The following is a 5,941-nucleotide window of genomic DNA, read 5'->3' as shown; positions in this document are numbered from 1 at the left end:
AGCTCATCTTACTTCAGGCTGAGGGAGTTGGCATTTGTCCACAAATAGCTTTCTGGGTCATGTGGCCAGCATGACTAAACTGCTTCTAGTGCAACGGAACACCATGACCGAAGTCAGAGTGCACAGAAACACTGTTTACTTTCCCACTGCAGCAGTACCTATTTATCTACTTGCACTGGTGTGCTTTCAAACTGCTAGGTTGGCAGGAGCTGGCACAGAGCAACGAGAGCTCACCTCATTACGCAAATTCGAACTGCCGATTCGAACTGCCCAGAAATAAACTGCAGCCAAAGATTGCGCTATCCTTGTTTACATATATGAATGCAACATTTAACTTTCAGCGTCACTTCCTAACATTTAGTCTTATGTATCTTTCTGTAGTGTTTGGTAACTTTTTTATTTTAATTTTCAAAACAGGGCAACCCATAACCTTAATAAATCATCAGATTGTTATATAAATCATGCATGTTTAAAATTGAGCTGACTGATTTACAAATCAGGCTTCTGAATTAAAGGTTGTATTGCTGATTTATTAGTTGCTTGATGGTTTCCCTAAATCACACTACTCATTTGTTTGAGTTACTGTGCACCATTAGTACTACCATCACACAAATTGCATGCCTTTTATAAATGATGCAACTGCCTCTTTAGCTCATGTAATGGACAACATTATTATGGGTCATAACAACATCCGTCAAGTTGACTGATCTCTGCAAATCTATGACACTCTTGTGTTTTAACCCAAAGTATGACGGAATCTGATTTGTAGTCATGTTTGTCTAAGTCATGATATTGTCTACATGACAACCTGATTAATGATGTGCTGTGCATGCTTCCCCCCCCCGCCCCATCCTGCAGTATACCTTAATGGAGAAAAGGTATGTAAACATAAGCATTAATCAAGATGAATGGAAGAATATTAGTGTTTTATTATAGAGCTTTTATAGTCGTCCATTCAATGCTCAGAATCAACTGAATGATGCTTTCATTTTAATAAATGGGGTTAGATTGGTGCAATGTTCTTTAGCCTACTCCTGAATTTTTCAAGGAAGGAAACTGAAGCACTTCTCTAGGAATATGAAACATGTTCCTTCAGGGCCAAGCAAATGTTGGTCCATCTTAGGCGCATTAGGGTAGCCGTGAACAATTTCAGGCCACACAGACATCTTCAGGTACTCATTCTCTCATAGGAGATTCTGAAAGGGGAAATTGCAAAGAAAAATGGAAATGCTTTGGAATATTAATGAGAACTTTAAAAAAAAAAGTAAACTGATGTGAAAATGTAGAGAATTGAGTTTCAGACTGGAAAAATGAGAGAGCGCGCGCGAGAGAGAGAGAGAGAGAGACTAAAACTGGAATACAGTCATACATCGGGTTAAATGTGCTTCAGGTTGAGTGTTTTCAGGTTATGCTCCGCAGCGACCTGGAAGTAACAGAGCATGTTACATCCGGGTTTCTCCACTCGTGCATGCGCAGACGCTCAAAATGACATCACGCGCATGTGCGGAAGCTGCAAAGCGCAACCCGCGCACTCGCAGACGCGGGTTGCGTTTGCTTCAGGATGCGAACGGGGCTCCAGAACAGATCCCATTTGTATCCAGATGTACCACTGTATTCACCTACCCCTTATTTATTTATTTAAGCAGTTCTATACCACCGTATATATATAAAATCAGGGTGATGTACAACAATAAAAAACAAAACACCACTAAAACAATAGTTAGTAGAAAACCATTCCTTGGGGCTATTATATTCCTACTGCCATCATCACCATCATTATTATTATTATTATTAAAAACATTTGTTATCCTTTTATTGCATATGACAGCTGAGTATAGGCTTTGGACAAAGGGACCAGGGGACTTTTTTTCTTTTTCTTTTTTGGAAATCAAACCAAAATATTATAATTTCTTAAAGCTTACTTAAATTGACGGAATAAGGGTTATTTGCAAATTGGTTTTATAACAATGCATAGCTTGATAATAGCTTAAAGATGTTGCTGTTGTTTTAAAAAGGTTAAATGACGTTATTTAGAGACTTGCTCTAGTTCCCAGCTCTGTACTAAACCATTGGACAATGAACTTTTTTATATACACCCCTGCTAAATTACAGAAGTATTCTTCATGGTTGGGTTTCTCTGCCCCACAGACTTCAATTCTTAGTACTCTTATCTCTGGCCAGGAAATAGCTGTTTCTTCAGGTTAACCAGTAACTTCCAACACTCTGGCCTCAGTTCTCCCTCTTAATAAAATCTTCTTCTCTCCCTCTGTTTCTTCTTTCAGTGCTTTTAGCTTTAAGAGATTGCTATCCCATAAACCTATTAGCTCTCCCTGCCCCCCTCTGGATGTCAGCAGTTGTCCCCGCCCCACTGTGGCTGCTGCTCTCCCCTTCAGACTATCTCAAATCTTGCTGCTTGAGATTCAGTGAATCTCTTCATATTCCCCCCACCATGTATCCAGCTGTCCCCAACATTGCTCAGCTTGCCCTTTTATTCTTTCCAGTCAGAACCCTCCAACCACTCACCAGTTTTTCAGGGGAATACTGAAACCTCATTGGCCTTTAACTATGACTCAATACATTTGAGTGGAATGCTGACCAATCACAACCTGACTCATGTAAATGCTCCTTTCACAAACTATCATAACTGAAGTCCCACTGTTTACATAGTCATCTCCTTAGCAACAGTATCAGTTTAATTGCTTCCTGGCAGACTGCCAGGTGAACCCCGGCACAATGTATTTCTCTGGCTTCAGTTAGGAATAAAACCTTCATGCAGTAAACTATTTGCAATCCCAACAGTGTTCATAACAGAACAACCTTTAACGTTTAAATTGCTCGTCATAAAAATAGTTTCTCCACATTAACCTTTTAAATATTTGATTATTTCTCAAATGTGGCTGCTGCTCTTGCATTTATTTAATTGTTAGAAGGTGAAGAGCCTCTGAGGTATTGCCTATTATTCAGGGAAATTATTTCCCACCTTCTGCCACAGCATCTAACCCCCCTGGCATTTTCCTGAGCACGTTGTACAAACATGTATTTACAGTAATCCATGGAATCAGCTTTAAGTTACATTGTTTTTGATCTATTGACCCAAGACCATTTATGTGTTAGCAGAAACAACTAAAGCAAGGACGGTCATGGATTCCACATTGGCATTTTAGTTAAGCAGGCTGCATTGGAAAGATGACAATGGAAACATTGAGTGACCTTTCATAGTCAAAGTTAAATACATTTTTCTGCAACGGTTGAGATCCAGAAGGTTATTGACAAGCATTCCATTTTGGATGGCTAATAGCCATCTATAAATTTTGCAGCTGGTACAACAAGTAGGTTCTAACATAGCTCTGATCGAAACTTTCCCCTCAGCTTGATATTCTGAGGCAGGAATGGTCAATGTGGTTCATTCATTCATTCATCGATATCAGGGCAGTGTACACACTGTAATACTGTTACAAGTTTATACCTGGACTCACATGTTTGCAGCCAGCACTCATATAAGCTCATATACACGCTGCTGAGCTGTTTAGGCTCTTTTGCTAGAATTATGGCATGTGCTTTTTATGGACATATACTAACTCTTAACCCTATGACCGCAAGAAGATCTCACATAAAGAAATAAAGAAGGTTTGTTTTATTACATGAAAAAATAGAGACAGAATATATAAAAATACAGCTACAGACAGCAAAGTTACAATCCAAGCAGGTAGCAAACTACAATACACATCTTGATTAAAGAGTAAAAGATTCCCTAACTATTCTAAAAAGCCCCAAAGAAACGCAGGCAGAAGCTAGAAGTGGAAAGAAGGAGTGGGGGGGGGGGGAGGGAGTACACCTGTCCTAAAAACAAAACAAGTGTGTTGAGTCCTTGGGAGCACTGGGTAAGTGCTGTCCTATTGGAGCTGGAAGAGCCAATTAACCTTTGAATCAAATGGGTATTAAAAATCCCTTTTTGCCAACACATGGCAGTGGAGAGGGGAGGGGAGGGGGCTATGGACTGGGTGATTTCTACAATGTCCACAATTACTTCCAGAAGAGTGAGAAATATTGTTGAACTCCAACTCCCATCAGCCCCAGCTAGCTTGGCCAATGGTCAGGACTGATAGAAGTGGTAGTTCAACATGTTGGCTACCTCTGGTGTGAGCCATGGCTGCTGTAGTATAAAACAATATGAAATAGTAAGCATACAGTGGTACCTTGGGTTAAGAACTTAATTCGTTCTGGAGGTCCGTTCTTAACCTGAAACTGTTCTTAACCTGAGATACCACATTAGCTAATGGGGCCTTCCTCTGCCACCGTGACACTGCTGCGCGATTTCTGTTCTCATCCTGAAGCAAAGTTATTAACCTGAGGTACTATTTCTGGGTTAGCGGAGTCTGTAACCTGAAGCGTCTGCAACCCGAGGTACCACTGTAGTATGAAACACTTGTATGGCTGTTTGTAGGCTTCAGAAGAAAGAAGTTGGGGCATTTCTCTATAGATGCAATTCAAAAAAAAGGGGGTTGGAGAGGATGTGGCCATCTTCTGGGGAAAGTTGTAAAGGGGTCCAGAAAGAGATGGAAAAGGACACCTGGATGCCTTCTCTGATGTTTGTTTGGGGGGTATAAAAGGGCCAAAGAAACAGTCAGAGAAAGGGCAAGTATGGGATTCATCATGATGACCTCTTTGTATTCCTGCAAATCTTTGGGCTTCCCTTATGATGTTCCTGATTGCAGGAACACTTTGGCTACCAAGGGCAAGCCTGAGAAGTGCTTGACTGGAGCTGCTGCTGTGTAAAAACTTCCACAATCTATTTTAAAGGTATGATGCCTTCCAAATGCTGTGGACTACAACTCCCCTCACCCCTAACCATTAGCAATACTGACTGAGGCTGAGGGGTCTTGTAATCCGCAGCTTCTTTGGGGTACCATATTGGCCCCTCTGATCTACATAACCATAAAAGGTAAAGTTGGGGGTTATCCTCAGAAGCTTTCTATTGATTACATTATTCTTTGCATTTAAAATTAGAAATAGAGCTTCAAACCATATTTACTTGCTCCAAAATAATCCATATGGTGAGCCAAGGATTTGAATTTAGATCTTCATGTGCAAGCCCCACTACCTGACCTTTAAATTATATTGCTTCTGACTGCTTTTGCTGTTTTCCAAATCAAAGGCTGTAGAGTGTATTTGCACATTTCTATCCTTAAAAGTAGGTCTGATGTTGCAGTAATTAATCAGACAAAATCATGCTTACTGACTTGAAGGAGAACAGAAGATCACACCTGCACTTTCATGAAAGCAACATATAATTTATATGAATTTATGGCAACACCCTCCCCCGCCCACCCAGCTTCATTGGTTTACTCATTCAAAGGGTAACTAGGTGTATGGAAAATTTCACTAGAGCTTCTTGTTTATTTAAACTGCTTCTTTAGAATTAATTATGTAATGAAATTTAGCTTTAATGAATGGCTCTTTTTGCGCAAACCAATTTGTGGGTGAGTTAAATTTCCTACAGCTGAATTATTGGCTATCATGCCTATATCAGTGGTTTTTCCATTGCCGTACAACACATCAGCTTAAAACCTGGGGTGGTTTAAATATGGGGGGGGGGGTTGTATTTGGAAATGTTTCTTTCAGGTCAAAAGAAAACTTGGATAAAATCACCTGCAGAGCAAGGAAGAGATCTCTCAAAATTTAATTGTATCAAGCGGTATATAATTTTTATGAATTGGATAATTGATAAACTCCCACAGGCTGCAATTCTGAGGTCATTGTATTGGGAATACAAATATCATTTTTACCATCATAAACAATGGACTATTGGCTCAAGTCAGAAAGGCCGAAGTCAGGGCAGAGCAATGATCTAGTATTCCTCTATTTGTCTTTTGCTTTAATTTTTGTTCATATTTTCATTAGAAAGGGAGAGATTTCTCCTTAACTTCAGGGCATGCTGGGG

At 40.0% G+C, this 5,941-nt stretch overlaps 1 long non-coding RNA gene across 1 annotated transcript; it reads right to left on the bottom strand.

Annotated features, from left to right (window-relative positions):
* Nucleotides 1-909: 909 nt before the first annotated feature.
* LOC310705528 lies at nucleotides 910-2,452 on the bottom strand. The gene is made up of 2 exons (XR_014525368.1): nucleotides 2,111-2,452; nucleotides 910-1,196 (listed from the first exon to the last, which is right to left on the bottom strand). It is a non-coding gene; the product is annotated as an uncharacterized lncRNA (long non-coding RNA).
* Between the last annotated feature and the right edge of the window lie 3,489 nt (nucleotides 2,453-5,941).

Source organism: Podarcis liolepis, assembly GCF_965112155.1.
Source record: "Podarcis liolepis genome assembly, chromosome: 4".
In the NCBI taxonomy this organism is placed as follows: domain Eukaryota; kingdom Metazoa; phylum Chordata; class Lepidosauria; order Squamata; family Lacertidae; genus Podarcis; species Podarcis liolepis.
This window is presented reverse-complemented; position numbering and strand designations above follow the sequence as displayed.